Source organism: Arachis hypogaea, chromosome 12, assembly GCF_003086295.3.
Source record: "Arachis hypogaea cultivar Tifrunner chromosome 12, arahy.Tifrunner.gnm2.J5K5, whole genome shotgun sequence".
In the NCBI taxonomy this organism is placed as follows: domain Eukaryota; kingdom Viridiplantae; phylum Streptophyta; class Magnoliopsida; order Fabales; family Fabaceae; genus Arachis; species Arachis hypogaea.
Genome location: NC_092047.1, coordinates 91655596 through 91673136, shown reverse-complemented (window position 1 = coordinate 91673136; position 17541 = coordinate 91655596). Strand labels below are relative to the sequence as shown.

Sequence of the window (17541 nt, the reverse complement as noted above, 5' to 3'; positions counted from 1 at the left end):
GTTATATATATAAAATAATTTTGAATTATTATTTTTTTAGTATTACTGTTCCATCCTATTATATTAGTCTGACTTTGCCAAAGTTTGTCATCAAATGAGTCGAATTTATGTTTTTTCACTTTGTAATAGAAGTTTAAAATAACAGTCAAACCTTTTTTTTTTTGGAATGAAAAGTTGGTGAGTTGATCCTTGTGCTTGTTAAATTTTTAAATTTAGCTAATATGTATCATTAGGATATGAATTTATATATTCATAGCACTTTAGCTATATCTTTTTTTTTATGATTTTATATTATAATTTCTATTCTTCAGTTTTATCTTTTTTTGTTTTAATTAATAAAAAAAAAACAAATATGTGAGGTATTAATAAAAAGTATTGAAAACAAACGCAAAGATAATAATTTTGGAAAAAAAATAAAAAATTATGTCAATTTTTTTATTATTATTCCTGTTTTGTATTTACGAACATGAGAAATTTTTTTTGCTAATTTGGATGAGCACTTAGTATTGAGAGTTTAGAGAGTGAATCTAGTCAAATAAAACTTGGTTCGAAATTTGGTTTATCCGTGATAGGATTGGATAGAATTTTTGGAAATTGATATTTGTAAATATTTGACAAAGATAGTAAAAATTTCACCACAGTTGTGTTGAAGACTGAATGTAAGTCACATTACGCATGGTGATTGAACTAGGATATATGGCTGTGTTATTTTCTCTTCTCTATTCTTTTTGATATGCTCATTATGAGATAAAATGAATTTGTCTCCTGTTTAATCAATTTTACTGATGTCACAGCAACACAGAGTTAATTTCTCTTCTTTGTTATGATCCTGTTTTATTTGTTGAGAGATAAAATTGTTTCCTACATGATCAACAACACAGATTTCATAGCAATTTGGTCTTAAATCCTAATTTAAAGTTTAAAGTGTACAAAATTAAAAGAGGCCATAGATTCAACCCCCTTCTTTGGACTATTGAAAATCTTTACTCTCCATCATAACATCCTTAACTATTTGAATAGACCTTAGAAAGTGCAGGTTTAACACACTTTTAGAAAGACAAACAAGTGTGCTGACTGGTTATTGAGACAAAGTCAAAAGCAAAATTCAGGGTTCAAGGTTTTAGACATCCCTCCTGGGTTGATCTAGGTCCCTTGCTTATTGATCATATAAATAGGGTCTATTTTTTCTTTAGTTTTTCATGGTATCTCCCGATTTGACATCCAATGATTAATCTATTATAGATTTGAGATCAGTTTCAAAGTCTGTTACTGGCTAATGGATTACTCTATATCATAGTTATTAGAACCGGGTCGGACCAACTGGTTTGATGGGCAGCTTGTGCACACAGCCTCTCCCTTGCTACTATGCCAACTTCTGTCTTGCTAATATATATATATATATATATATATAAAACAAACCATAAATGAATTTTGATTTTTTTTATCCTTTTAAGCATGAATTCACATTGATACCAAATAAGTAACAACACATGGTATACAATATATATTGATATTGATTGTGTTATCTTTTGTGTTTTTCTTGTTCATTTAAATTGAGAAAATATTTTGTATTAGTGACTAATTTATTAATTTTGCAGTATAAATTATATCTAAGAATTGATATTTAATTGTTATTAATATATTTTGAAAAATATGCATTTAACTTTTAATTTTAATTTTATTTTTATAACTTTATATTTTTATTTAATTATGACCGGATCAACTGGATAAATTAGTGACTCACCGGTTGAACTAGTGACTCAGTGAGTTAGTCGTATGACCGGGTCAATTACCGGTTTGGTTCTGATAACTATGCTCCATATACAAGATAAAATTCGAACCCCAACATTTATTTAAACGGACGAGTAAGTTGACTACTCGATCAAACCAAGTTAATTGAAATGGCCTCTATATCTCGCATAATTGCCTCTGAGTAATCAAATCTCTTCAGGCTTAGACCCCTTTTAATTACCTAAAAAAACATTAGCCCATCAAGTTAGTCTACCTTATCCTGTCAAAGCTCGCCAATTAAATAAGTTTGGCGGGCATATTTATTTTTTGATTATGTTACGTATACACTAAAATTAACCTTTAATTATCAGTATAAAGTATATGTTAGAATATAAATATACATTAAAAATAAATTAAAATAATATATATAAACATTAATAACTAATTTTAATGGCTAAGTTTAGTGTACAAATAGTATTTTAATGGCCGAGGTAGCAAACAAGATCGTCTTACACGCACTGAGGAAAAAATTGGACGACGCAAAAGGCCTATGGGCCGAGCTTATTCTAGAGATATCGTGGGGTTATAACACAACTATACACTCCTCTACCAAGGAACGCCATTCTGTCTGGTATATGAATCTGAAGCAATGATACCAATCGAAATCTCTCAATCTTCACTAAAGACACAAGCCACCGACCATGTCGAAGCACGGCGAGCCGAGCTTGATCTAATCGAGGAAGTCCGAGATATAGCCTCTGTTTGCCACAGAGTATTGCAACAGCATATAGCCCGAAGACACAATCGAAAATTCCACCTCTGATCATGCCAAATCGGCAACCTGGTCCTCAGAAAGGCCGAGCAAGCCAGAAGACCACTATCTCATGGAAAGCTCACCGCAACTTGGGAAGGCCCGTTCCGAGTACTTGAAATCCTCGGCAAAGGAGCTTATCATCTCAAAATGTTAGATGGTACCAAAATGCCTAACTCTTGAAATGTTTCATCTTTAAAGCAATATTATAACTGAAAGACAGGGACAGACTTGTACTCTTTTTTCTACTCCGAGATTTTTCCCAAAAAGGATTTTGCTCGAAGAGGTTTTAACGAGGCAAGCCTACCTACACCTTTGTACCCAAAGGTAATGTAGCATGATGAATAATATTTATTTTTTCTGAATTCACTACCTATGCCGACCTATTTTAATTCTTTTAAAATGTCCAATAAGATCCTACTGATTATCTTCCGACTTATAATAATCGCTTATGCGCCGATCAAAACTGCGACTACCCATAGTCAACAAAACTATTATCCAATCGAGATAACTATCCCAAGTCGCATTGTCTCCACATGTGCAAACAAACAACTCACCAAACACAAGTGATTTGACGAAATAATCTTGTCCAAACAATCAAACCCTTATCAATAAAGGGACCGATAACGAAATTAGGCACATTGATGACCTAATTCATTCCAAACAACCACCACTCTATCAAACAAGATCCAACTTTCAGACATTACCAGGACTGAACACAATAACTATTCAAAAGAAAAAAAATAACTACTCTAACACAATTGAGCAACGAAATTATCTTTAAAAAGATACCACATACTTTTATAAGAAACAGTTCAAAAGATAGCTATTATAAACCTCAAAATAACAGGCGAAACAAAAATTGACAAAGAGTCAAATATCTTATATGAAAAGATAAATAGTCTTTATAATTAGTCAGCAAGGTTATCATCTCCATCTTCAACAGTGTCTTCATCATCCACCAACAACCCATCTCGAACTACTTTGCTCGGGTCCATCGCCGAGAAATCACCATCAGGCGCTAAAAATTTAGCATGTGTCACAGCATGCTCAAAACCCTCTGCAAAGCCATCCGGGATCTCTTTTTCACTGGTACTCTCTATACTCTTCAACTTCACAGTAACCTCGATCACCTGATTGTTCAAATTAGACAGGTCATCCTCCTTCTTCCTCAGTAATTCTATATCTTTTTCATGATTATTTTTCTCCAACTTCACTCCTCTTCGATATCAGCCAACTTCTTCTTCAAATCCAAATCAATATTTCTTTCAAATCCAACTGTTCCTTCAAATTCACATCTTTATCATTTTTTAACAACACCTTTCTGTGCCTTTTCTCCTGACTCCGACCTAAAATACAACTAAACATCTTAAATAATTCGGCACCAACACAGTCATCTTCAAAAAAAAATATCTTACCTGGAGAAATTAATCAACACCAATATCACTGACCTCATTAACCAAGGTAACATCAGTCACCGACTAAACAACCTCATCAGCCAAAACGTTGAAAGGAAACTTTCTATCTCACACTAAGGAGCCATCCCCCTTCTCAGCAAACATGTGCAATTTTTCTTGCTTATTCACAAAGCTCGACAATTTTTCCAGAGGAATTCCCTTATCCTTCTGATCTTCCAAATCAATAATGTCTTATTTCCTCTTTTTGAGAACAAAATTTTTCTTCTTAGGAGGTGGCTAGTTAACCTCACCACCCCATTCAACTTCTCAGGGTTTGATGACGACCCTTCAAAATTTTTCGTCTTCATCCGAGCTCTTAAGCTCGAGGCTGACACCCCCGGATACTTTCTAACTGCAAAAACAAAATCAAGTGTCATTATAACCAAATGTTAAAGAAACTTATCAAGAGTACAATTCAACATACTCTCACCAAAATAATTCAAGACTGACAATTTATCTTCCTCCCATGGAAGCAAATCATAACCCGAAATTAATCCTCCCTTATCAACCATCTCAATAAGATAACCTATTATACACTCGGTCCGAGGAATAATAAGCTCGGGACCAAGTATATGCTGTGGCTGGTAGCACCAATACATCGAAAACATTTCCCCCAAATGTTCATCCAAGTAAAATGGAAAATCTTCATCCACCGGTTTAACTTTCAAAAACATTTCTTTGAAATCCTTAAAAGAAGGCTTATACAATTTAAAAACAGCGAAATCTGGGGTACTGTTCAGATTCACCCAAAGCCCCTTCCAAACTCCTTTAGCTTGGAACAGAGAGAAAAACTGTTCAAGATCTGGTTCAATTTCTAGAAATTTCATCAAAACCTCAAAATATCTCAAAAAACCCCAACCATTTGGGTGAACTTGAGAAGGAACAGAATTCAGTTGTTTTAAAACATCACACTCAAAGTTTGTAAATGGCAATTTCACATGAAGTTCTTCAAGAACGCAACTATACATACAAAAGTTTTCAAAATCTTTTTTCCTATGAAAAACCCATTCAACCCTACTGCATGACAGCAATTCCACTCGGACCCCAGACCTAACTATCTTTGACACATTTATCTCATCCACACCACTCCTCTCAGTAAACAAAGAACCCCGTATCTTAACATCTTCATTAACCCAATCGTAAGACTCATCATCATCAACCTTTGGCAACTTTTTTCTTTTTTTCTCACTCATTCTTCACACAAAGAAAACACAGAAAGGAAAAACTAGAAAAACAACATACAAATACATTAACCTCTTTTACTCATCTCTTAATCTTTCAAACCGTTCCAATAAATGTGAAATACCTATAATAAAGCTTCTAGGACTTCAAAACACTCTCACCACTCATTTGGTAAAACATTTAGTTCCAAGATGGATTCCCACCATTCCATCCAAAACCGCCAACGATAATAAACCCATATTGGAAATTGGAACAATTTTCAATGACAAGACCTTTTCATTTTCCATTTTCTTTGAATACAGAAAACGTAACATTCAATGCAACAACCTCACGCACTCTTAATGAACCAAGTTCAACTGGGAGCTCCATACGCCGAGCTATAACTCATCACTCAAAAAAGCTCAACATGTTTCATCAAAATCAGGCCAAGTCTGGGGACTGTAATACGACCACTATACGTCGGTTATGAGTTATAACTCGGCGTAAAGACCTTAAAGGTCAACTGATCGTAACTGATAACCAACCAAAATATCATAATGCCGGATATACAATTAATCTTCATTCCGAGCACCATTACTCGGAAACATAACAGATATCTTCATCTCCCGAGTATAAAGGAATGGTAGGAAGAGCATTTGATTTATGATTTTTTTGAGTAATCTTTACCACTCACTTACTTACTTAAGCGTCGGAGTGTCTTTTGCAGATATTCACTCCTATATTTTTTTTACCACCGATGTATACCTCATCCAAACGAGGAGATTACAAGCAATCATCACTAGATGAGTTATACATCGGTAAACTTTTACAAGAACAATTATAAATTAGTGTATAACTTGACTAAAATTTTTAAGTGATAGTTTTGATGGCATTATATATATTTTAAAATTCTAATTTCATCATACCTTTGGAAGAATATTATATACTTAGATATCGGGCTAATAAATTGCATATTTTATATAATTGAGTAGTTTTAGAGGTTACTATTAATATTTTTGAATATTACAATCTTTGAATATTGGATGTTATGTAATGTTGCGTTTAATTTGTTATGTGATGTTAATATCTATTATATATTATTAATTTTATAATTAAAATATGTTATATATTGCAATTTAATTGAAATCAATTTTTTTTTTAAATTAAAAATTTTATTTTTTTCTATTAATTTTATAATTAAAATGTGCCACGTATTATTTTTTTATTGTAATTAAAATCAAATCTTTTCTTCTAAAATTAAAGAATTTTTTCTTTTTTTATACTAATTTTACAACTAAAATGTGCCACATGTCATTCTCTCATTGCAATTGAAACCAAATCTTTCCCTTCAAAATTAAAGAGGTTTACCTTCCTCCCTACTAATTTTACAACCAAAATGTGCTACATGTTACTCCTTCATTTCAATTGAAATCAAATCTTTTTCTCCAAAACTAAAAAGTTCTCCCTTCCTCCCTCTCTCTTTATCTATCACCCGGATTCCTTCAACTACTCTATCTCTTTTATATATCATTATCAATGACTAATTACAAATTTAACAATCAAAATGTGCAATATAACATTCTTTAATTGTATTAAAATTAAAATTAAAATATTAAAATTGAAATTAAAATATAGTTATATTATATATTATATTATAATATATATCTATTATCTGTTATATCTATTATATATTACTAATTTTATAACCAAAATGTGCTATATGTCACTCTCTCTTTGCAATTGAAATTAAATCTTTCCCTTCAAAATTAAAGAGCTCTTCCCTCTTCTCTCTTTCTTTCTCTATCTCTTTTATTCCTTCACTCGCTCTATCTCTCTTATATATCATTATCAATGACTAATTATAAATTTGACAATCAAAATATACATGACATTCTATAATTACATTTAAATTAAATTAAAATTAAAATGAAAATATTAAAATTAAAATCTAGCTATATTATATATTATATATTATTTTATATATTACTAACTAATTTAATAATTACAATGTGTCACATGACACTTTCTTATTAAAATCTAGAGAAAATATTTTTCTCCAAAATTAGTAAACATCCTTCTTATATTCTCTTATCTACCTCCCTCTTTTTTTTTTATTTCTCTCTCTCCTTCCCACTCTATATATAATTATAATTCATATTTTATATTAGTTTTGATAAATCAAAATGTGTCACGAGATATTTCTTCATTATAATTAAAATAAAATTTTTTCTTAGCTTTCAAAATTAACAAACTCCCTCTCTCATTATTCTTCTTTATCTTTCTCTCTCTTTTCTCTTATTCTCTATTTTTCTCTACCTTTCTATTCAATAAAAAATAAAATTAATAATATAATATGGCAACGGATTCCTTACTCCCACTTTTATGTGGGAGTATCATTAACCATAGAAAAAATATTTACAAATAGAACCCCATTTTTTTGTTTTTGAAAGAACTAAAAATAACACATTTACCCCTTCATATTTTTAGTTTTTCAAAATTCTCCGTTCCTTTTTAGTCATTCTTTCAAAGAAGAGAGTCTCTGGCTCTCTGCTAGGGTTCTCTCCTACACTCAGTATCATCACAATTGGCTCTGCCAGAAATTTTTCCTTTGATGTCCTCATGTCAGCTATTATCCTCCCGCCGCACTGCACTTTCAGTTCGATTTGTGTTCTTGTTCTTCGCTATCGCGTTAATCTGCTGGGGTTCTCGAGTATCGTCGCTGATTCTATAATCTGCGGAAGGGTGTGTTGGGATTTTGGACCGATGTGCTGGCTGGTAGCTAAGTCTGAGTGGCAGGTCATTGCCGTTGCCGCTGAACCCTGAATGCTATTCAACCTTCCGTATACATCAACCGCACCGATCCATATATCTCCTATCAATTACAACCAAAAATTCTACTTCGTTCTAAGCACTTCACTCTTCAGGTATGAGTTTCTTAATCTCCCCCCCCCCCCAATTTGTGTTATTCTGCAACCTTTTTCCACATCTCTTATCAATTTGTGGTTTTATCGGAGTTTATTGTTCTCCCAAATTGGATTCCGCTTTGCTTATGTAGTTCCCAATTGCATGCACTTATTTGCAGGCTAAACCCTCTCCTTTCAATTTTAGGGATTATAGTGTATCATCTTTTCTGATTCTATTTTGCTGATTGTTAGTTTCTTGCTCTCTTTTATCTGAGAGAACAAAATTGCCATTACTCCTGTGCTTGTTCATAGGATTTACTTCCATGGCCCTCGCTTTTAGCTTTGGGTTTTTGTATCCGTGAATTTAGTTATATTTGAATATACTGTCATCTAGACTAGATTGTTCTATGGATTTTGGGTATCAATCAATCATTTGGCTAATGCAAGTTTGATCTTGTTGATTTTAGGGTAAAAAATATGTGCGATTGGGTTTTTGACTTTTAGGTACTATTATATATTTAAACCATTTCAGATATGCAAAGGCTTGTTTGTGAAAAGGTATGGAAATGTCATTCACTTATTCAATAATAAAGAAAAGTGATATCTTGTATGGCAAATTGTGATTGAAACAATGTAATGTCTATTAGGTGAATTAGGTTTGAAATCATATTTCATTTTAGCTATCTCATAAAAAATATGGCCTTTGTTCTCTTCGTTATGTCATTAATTTACCTGATACTGATCTTAAATCACTAGATTTTCTTTCTCTGTGCTTATGCAGCAGGCACTGTGATAGAATAAAACCAAACTTTTGAATATCAGTGTGGTTGGTTTACACCTTCATCTTATCTATGACAACTTTGTTAGAAATTAGAATTGGTTTTGATTTAGTATTTTCTTCTGATTTAATATCCATATAACATTATGGTAATGAGATTTCTTGCTCCAACCCTTTTTTTGTGTAACATGAGGTGAGTTGGAGATGGCAGATGTAAGCCCCAGTTAAATTAGTAGATAATTAGTCAATAAATTGGTTTTTAATAAGGAGGATTAGAAATGCAAATATTATATCAAATTAGGGTAGAGCTCATCGAAACGAGAATTTTGACACTAATTTCGAAGAAATCGGTCCAAGATTGGACCGAACGGGCCAAACCAGTTGAACCGGGCCCAAACCAGGCCGTGGGCCCAACCGGGCCAGCCTTTAAATGGACCCACGCCCTTTCTTCATTCTCATTTCATCTGAAACGACATTGAAAGCTCCAGAGAAGAGAAAAGGGTGCCAAACCCTTACGGCAAATTTCAACCCGCTGTAACTTCTCCGTCCGAGCTCTGATCGCTGCACCGTTTGCGGCCACGTGTTCACCGCGTCGAGTTCTACATTTCTACTGGAACAATTTCATAGGTAAATCGTTCTTTATTCTCAGCCTCTTCTTCCCCAATTTTTGGGAATTTGAGTGAAGGTATTGAATTTCTTTATTCTTTGATGTTTTAGGATTCAATTAGCTTGAGGAAAATGTTCACTCTTGCTTATGTGAAGCTTGGGTAAGGTGAAGATACGATAATTCTATTTTAATTTCATTGAATTTGAGCTTTGAGTATTAAATTGGGTATATATGTGTTATAAATGTGTATTAGGTTGAGAATAAATAATTGGAGCTTGAAATTGTGAATACTGGAACTTGAAGGAAGCTGATTAGTTGAGTTTTGAAGGGATGCCTTGGTTTTAAATAATTTGCTTTGGTCGTTACGTGGAATCGGCCAAGGTATGGTTTAGGTTTCTTGCATTTAATATATAATGTTCTGTGAAAACTTAGGCTAGATGACCATAGGATAAGTTAGATTGCATGTGTATATTTAATGCTTAGTATCCTGTTGATGAACATGGTTGGTTTGGTGCTTGTTGATTAACTGGTGATTTGGTGAATTATTGATTTAAGGTATAACTATTGTGGAGGTTGTTGTGATAATGAGGTATTTTGTGTTAAAACCCTAGGATTTGTGAACTATGATTCTTAGTTGAATTTTGGCTGTTGGATTTGAATATTGTATGAGTATAATTGCTTATCTGAGGTAGATTTATTGTGGTGATTGTTATGATGATGAGGAAGGGTATGTTGAATTGAAAAGAATGCAGGTTTGGACCCGAAAAGGGTGGCAAAGTCCGAGTTTTAGAGGAGATGCTGCTGAAATTTTATAAAAAAAATTAGAGATTTTGTTTATATGATTATTTAAAAAGATTTAGATTCAAAGGTTATATGGTTTGATTTTGGGTTATTAAGAAAATGAGCATGTTTTAAGTTTGATTCATTTGGAAAAGAATGAATTATGTTTTGAATTGGAACTATTGATGGACAGAATGGGAGGTGTGATAATGAAGGATAAGGATTGAATATGATTGACGTATAATGATGAATGAGATGCGATTGAGAATGATGTGGATGTTGATGAATTATAATTGAATTATTTATATGGCCTATGAATTTGAATAATCTGAGATACGAGATTCCCTGGATCAAGTGCCGTGGCTTGCCACCACGTGAGGTTGAAAACTCGATACTCTGTTGACCCTACAACGTAAGTGTGACCCGGCACTATATAAATTCTCGGGAATGTTACCCCCATTGAGCAATATTGATTATTTGAGAAAAACTATGCATAGACTCTTGGGGATGCACGTCAGGGGACAGTCTAAGTACAATTCAGACTTGTCGGGTTGGCTGGATAACCGACAGATGAGCCTCATCAGCCATAGGACAGGCATGCACCATATGTATATTACTTGAACTACTTGCTTGTGCTTTAATTGGGTGTGCCTATATGTATTTGCCATGCTAAATGTGTACTTTGTTACCTGTAATAACTGTAACCTTCTTGTGTTTGCCTTTATCTATTTATTTGTCAGTGGAAATGCATGACGAAGTTAGAGGTATGGAGGAATGGCAGTATGGGACTTAGATTTAAGGTTACATTAAGTTAGGTTTAAATATTTTTTAGAAAACCACCTTTTATGGCTTCTATTTAATACTTTAAGCTCTATAATCTGAGTGTCGGCGTTCTAGGATTGCCTCTGGCATTCCGAGGACCTTATATATTATTTGGTGGCACCTTTACCATACTGAGAACCTCCGGTTCTCATTCCATACTATGTTGTTGTTTTTCAGATGCAGGTCGGGAGCCATCTCGTTAGGCGTCTGGACTCTTAAAGCGGAGGGGTTACTGGGTAATTTTGTTGTACAAATATATATAAATATGTACTTAGCTTTCCCTCTGCTTAACTTGTTCTTTTTGATCCTCTTAGAGGTTTATGGAGAGGCAGGATTATGTATATGTACTTTGGGTTTTGGATATGTATGTATATATATGTAAATATTCTCTGTCCAGTTTTAACTTCGCGGGCTGAGTTAGGAGCTTGTTATTTGGTATCTTTGGCACTCTATTCCTACTTCTGTCATCTTATGTTTAGTAGTTATGGTTTTCTTAGCACGCAAGTCAACTTGTTCCTTGAGCGTTGCGCTTTTATTTTGCAATTTTTTATTTCCTTTATTCTTCAAGGCTCCTAGCATATTATAACTCTTCTGCTATTATATTTACTCATTTTATTTTAGAGGTCATAATACCATATCACCTCTGTTTTACGACTTAAGCGTAAAGCTTTGTATGGTAGGGTGTTACAGCAGACTTACCAGGATATCTGCGTTCTTGCCTGAGCACGGGAAAACTTGCCTTTTTGGCAATCTTAGTCTCTGGGGGAATTGTCTTGCAAATTTTGGTCTGTATTCTTCTTATTGTTAATAAATGCATCACATCTTATTGGTAACGAAGTAATTATTGCTTACCTAGTTGCATCTGTGTTATGTGACAAGCATGTGCTTTGTATAATAATTGGTGGCCGATGCTAAGTGGTGAGATAAAGCATCTCTGTATTTTTTTCTTGAAGATTTAAGGGAATGAGATGTTAATGTGACCGAACATTCCTGGTTTGTTATTACATTTGGTGTTTTGTTTTCTTGCAGCTATAACATATGTGCTACTCCCAATGCCACTGCTGTTCTTTGTGGGGTCTAATGGTTCTTCTGTATTTTCTGAATCTGATAGCAGGTAAACTGTTATTATTCAAGCATTAATTGAAAAACAATTTAAAAAGAAAAAAAAGATAAGATTGTATACCGAGCTAGGGTTATTAATCATTTAGCTTTTTTTTTGTGGTCTGATGAATGATGGAACAGCTAGGTGAATTTAGCCAAGTTCTTAACTGGATTCTCAACTATTGGAAGCATTGCCATTCCAAGCATTCTAAAGCATTCTAAAGCATTCTGGTGTTATTGGTTGGGGAGCCTTTGCAATGGAGCTTTCATCGTTCTTCGTGTGTGTTTTAGTCATATTGTGTTTCATGGGGATGAGTGATGAAGATGACTATTATAGTATGATATGAGATGGAAATCTACTAGGCATAATTTCATGTGTAAAATGGATTTATTCTTTGTGCTCGCTATTGGTTCTCTTGCTTTTATAAGCTTTTACCTAGACATTTTCCCGTTTCAAACCATTGAAATTGAATGCCATTACCATGTTGCTGAAAATGATTTCCAAACCTCAGCAACTGTAAGGGAGCTTTCGGACAAAACATACGGGAACTTGACGTACTTTGTATATGTATGTGTGATTTACCGTCAGTTGGAGAATGAGGCAACAATGTTATTATCATAATTGAGTTACACTTGTTTAGATAGTGGATTGCCACTTCAATACAATCGTGAATTAAACTCTTAGGAAATGAATTTAATCAATTTATCGTAATTACAGTGCCCCAAGTTTTTTCTTACAGAATTGTTAAGGCTAATGATATTTTCGTTGAATTTGATTGAGAAATTGGATTGATATTCTAATAATTGTTTATGAAGGAACTTGTTAATGCGGGATGAAGTAAGGATAAAGATTTTTTTTGTGTAAGTAAGGATAAAGATTAAGAATGTGTTTAGAAAGCATAAAATTAGAATTTTCTTGAGAATTAAATTTTTTTCTTACTTTTAAAACATAAAAATTACATGAATTTAAAATCTTTTGAGAATTTAATTCTCATCTTCAAGCCCAAAATAAATCACAAATCCAACCTAATGAAATTTGAATTTTCTTGGATAATTCCTCACTCCCAAATGTCTTCATGCTCTGCTTCCACCTTGTTCCTATATTGCCAACCATTTTCTTGGATTACGAGAACCAAATCGTTGTACTCCTCTAAAACCAGATCCACAGCAAGTCTCATTCGTGTGGAGTCGTTAATCTGCTTAGAGCACCAACAATATAGTTCTAATTAGAAGTATGTTGAAAAAGTTATGTTAAAAATACTTTGTTATAAATATTACCTGAATATTGAAGTAATCTTGTAAAGTACATTCTCTCATCCAACTGGTTACCCAAACTCCGCTATCATTCCTAAGATATAAAGCATTCAACAAATAGTTATTATATACATATAAGATATAAACTATTGAACCAGTTATGATATTTAAAAAAAAAGAATTTAAATATTAGACTTACAATCTATTTTTTTGAGTGGGTAGGCCAAAAGGTGTGATAGGCCAAAAAGTGGAACAATCTACAATTTTAGTTTTATAATCATAAAAAATATGATCATCTAACATCGCTTCTAAATAAGTTGCTGTACAAGAGTGAATTCATGACCCAAAAAAAGAGTGAATTGTACATGATTTAAATTGACTAAGAGTACCAGTTATAACAAACGGTTGTTTAAATTATTAAATTGTTAAGCGATTCTAGATGATTGAGTACTGATTTATAACAAATAATTACTACTTTAATTGCGTTCCTTTTGCGTTGTTGATGTTTTCCAACACAAGGAAGTGAATTCAATAAGATTAATTGACAGCTCATAAAGTCAACAATAACCAAATACCAATGTAGTTCCTCATAGATAGGGATAAAAACCTGCAATTAACCTTAAACCATTATAAACATTAAAAAATATAATAGTATATTAATGGGAAACAAATTGGTCACTTGTACCCTAATGACGTGGCTAACTTCCAGTGATATATAAGCTCCAAGGAAATCACATATAACCTCGGTCGGTTTGTATTTGTCGCTTAAAGCATATCGCTGCAAACACAAACATATTGGTAAATGAAAATATCTTTTCAATTTAACAACTACTTTTGAATTGCTAATTTAATTATAAACTTTGCTCGTGTGAGTACATGGCATGGTTTAGTCTAGAAAAAATGACTTCTTTATAAATTAGTATATCCACTCAAACTATTAGACAAAAATATTAACTAATAATTTAGAAATATTATAGGGATAACTTTACTGCAAAATGTTCAGGCATAAACCAGCAAATTGGATCTTCATTCCTACGTCGAAATACACGTGTCATCATAAGTGCAACCAGATTTATAACCTACAATATGTTAAATTTATATGTAAAATATGTTTATAGGTAAATAGAAGCTTAAAAATATAATTACAAGAAAAAGTATAATATGCATTGACCTCTATACTTACTCGTGATTCGACACATTTTTCCGACACAAGACATCTAAATGTACTTCTATAACCTTTTTCATCTGAGATTACCAAATCTTCAGAATTGCCAAAGTCATAAAATGGTTAGCTAGGAGAATCATAGAATTTTTAAACTATTATATATTACACATAATCATAAATCATACGTACGGATCTAACGTATTCGAAAAAAGATAGGCTGTAACATCAGCTTGAGAATTGGTTAACATCATCGAAGGTGTAGGCTCAAATGCAATAAGTGTCCACCACTGTAGTTAAAAAAAATAGTTTCAAGATTACACTAAAAAATAAAGAAAAAAGAAAAAAAGTAAAAGAAAGAAGAAAAAAAAGGTTACCTTTGGCAGTACAACTCCTATTCTAACATGTGGTTGTCCATTAGGTGGAGTTGTTGCTTCACGAGTAATATCCAAGTGGAATAACTTTTTGGGTTGAATTGGCAGGATACTAGTAAGATCGCTACTAGTTTTTGTACTTTTCGAAGATTGCACAACTATAGTAGGATCCAATATCAAACTACTATCTGTGGAAGTTATCTGTTGTGCCATGATCACATCAATCTTTTGGTGTAGAACATGAATGACCGATTCTAAGTTTTCTATCCTTTTTGTTAGATTGTTAAACATATTTTTGACCTACATAGTTTTCATTGGAATAATCTTTTACTACTCACTCAGTATTTTGTCTTGTATTTTATCATATAACCCCTTAGGATGAATATATAGCAAATTTGGTTATAAAAGATAAGATAAGATAAAAATAATACAAATTTTAAAATATTTTATTTCTATTTTTTTAAAAAAAAAAAAGTTATCTAATTTGAGAAAGATAAAAAGAAGTTAAGAATAATAAGATTATATAAAATAATCTAATTTTATGTTTTTTAAAAGGCTAATATTTAAAATATAACCTCAAATTTATTATTATTTTAATCAAAAAGAAAAGGATAGTAATTTTGGGCGTGGAAAGTTGATAAATTTTGGATAAATTTTGATTTTTAATTTAAAGTTAAATTATAAATTATTGGTTATCATATTTAAATTATTAAACGAGAATTAGTTGTGTGAAACATAATCTTATTCTTATATATAAACACTTAAGCATAGAACACTATTAACTATCTTTACTAAAACTAAAATTACAATCTAGTAGAGTAATGGAAGAAAAAGTAGTAGACGATCACATTGGATCTTCTTCGATGGAAATTATTGAAAATTTTTCGTTGAAACAAATACTACATGCAATAGAGGTAATATATCCAACTCATGATAAATTACAATGTTATTTATATATACCAATGCTAATTTTCTTTTTATAATATAGTCTTTATCCAAGAGAGTTGATGAAATGGAGAAAGCAATGTGGATGGTGAAAAATTTACTTGATAAACTAACTGCCTTTTAATGTAAAACTGATGAGAAGCATCATGAGAAATTCGACAATACGGATCTATATGAGCTGAAGGATAAATCCTATGGTGATGTAACAAAGAAGAACTCTTGTCCGTTGCAAGTAAAGTCCGAAGATTGTGTGTTTACGGATTTATCCGACGAAAATAAGGACGTTGAGATTTCGCACAATCTGCCACCATCGTTCTCCAAAGGGACATAAACATGGCTGGATGGAGAAGAGAAATCGAAGCCAAAGTCAAGATTGGGTTTTCAAAGAAATAGCAAAACTCAAAACTGTGCAAGAACATCCGAGTACGTTTGTAAGGCAAAAGGACAAATTGGCAAGAGTCAATAATCCACCATCTATCCAAAACATAGCATTTGCACGACCAGCTAAAATGCCAAAACTTGAGCACAAAGGTCAACTATCAAGCAAGATGGCAGAAACTAGAGTACGCAAAGGGCCTTTAACTTTCACCACAGACAACGCACGGTTAACGAGCTCTGCGAAACAAAAATAATGGCTTTCAAGTCAACTTCTATCCCAAAGGTATTTTATTTAGTTAAAAATATTTTATTGGCATAGTATTCAAATACGTATATTGTGGATAACCTCTATGTTTTGTGCATAATCTTAATTGTTCATTCAAACTACCACAAGATATGAGGTTGAGTGAGGATTTGGTTAATATGGCTATGTACATCTTTGCTACTGATAATGATATAACGTGAGCATTTTTTTTGTTATCTTTTATTTTTAGTTTTAGTTATCTCTGTGGCTAACATGGTGGCTTTGTGTTAGAGAGGATTTGGTTCATATTCACGATACAACTGTAACTAGAGAAGATCTGTTCTGTGTCGTACCTGGAAAGCAAGTGTCTGAACTAGTAATAAAGCTGATGGCATTGAAGATAACATCAAATATTAGTATGACCAAATTAAAGAATGTTTGGTCCCGTCTACCATCATTTTCAATAAGTCAAAATCTTGATTTGCTCATTTTAACTAAGTAAAATAAATAACCATTGTGCTCAAACATACGTAGGATAACGTGTTGTTACATATGGAGGATCATGACCTACTGAAAAAATATGCACATTATATGCCACCAACCTGTGACCTTCAATTTGTAAATTCTCATTAATTATTGGAATATTTTTATTATAATAAAAAGTACTCAAACTTGTACTTATACATATTACATCCTATTTGTTATACAGATATATGTCCCAATCAAAGAGAACGATCACTGGTATCTAATGGTAATGATCATTCCTGACAAAATACTTTATCATTTAGACTCTCACTGTAAGGTTGAAGATGATGAACCACACAAGCATCATATTAGAAATATAGTAAGTTCTCCTACTATAGAAACAAAGCTAATAATAACATTACTTCGAATAATAAAGCATAATATTCTGATTACAGGGAGTGGCTCTTTCTGAAATAATATTTTCAGAAAAGTATGCAGAGTGTGGTATACAAGAAATAGTGAGTTTCGAGGGTTGGGAAGTCCGTAAGGCAATAGGTAATCCTAGGTG

General features: G+C 32.5%; 1 pseudogene; it reads left to right on the top strand.

The window, feature by feature from the left end:
* Positions 1–10977: 10977 nt before the first annotated feature.
* Positions 10978–12532, top strand: LOC112730244 (vacuolar protein sorting-associated protein 55 homolog; annotated as a pseudogene).
* Positions 12533–17541: the final 5009 nt, after the last annotated feature.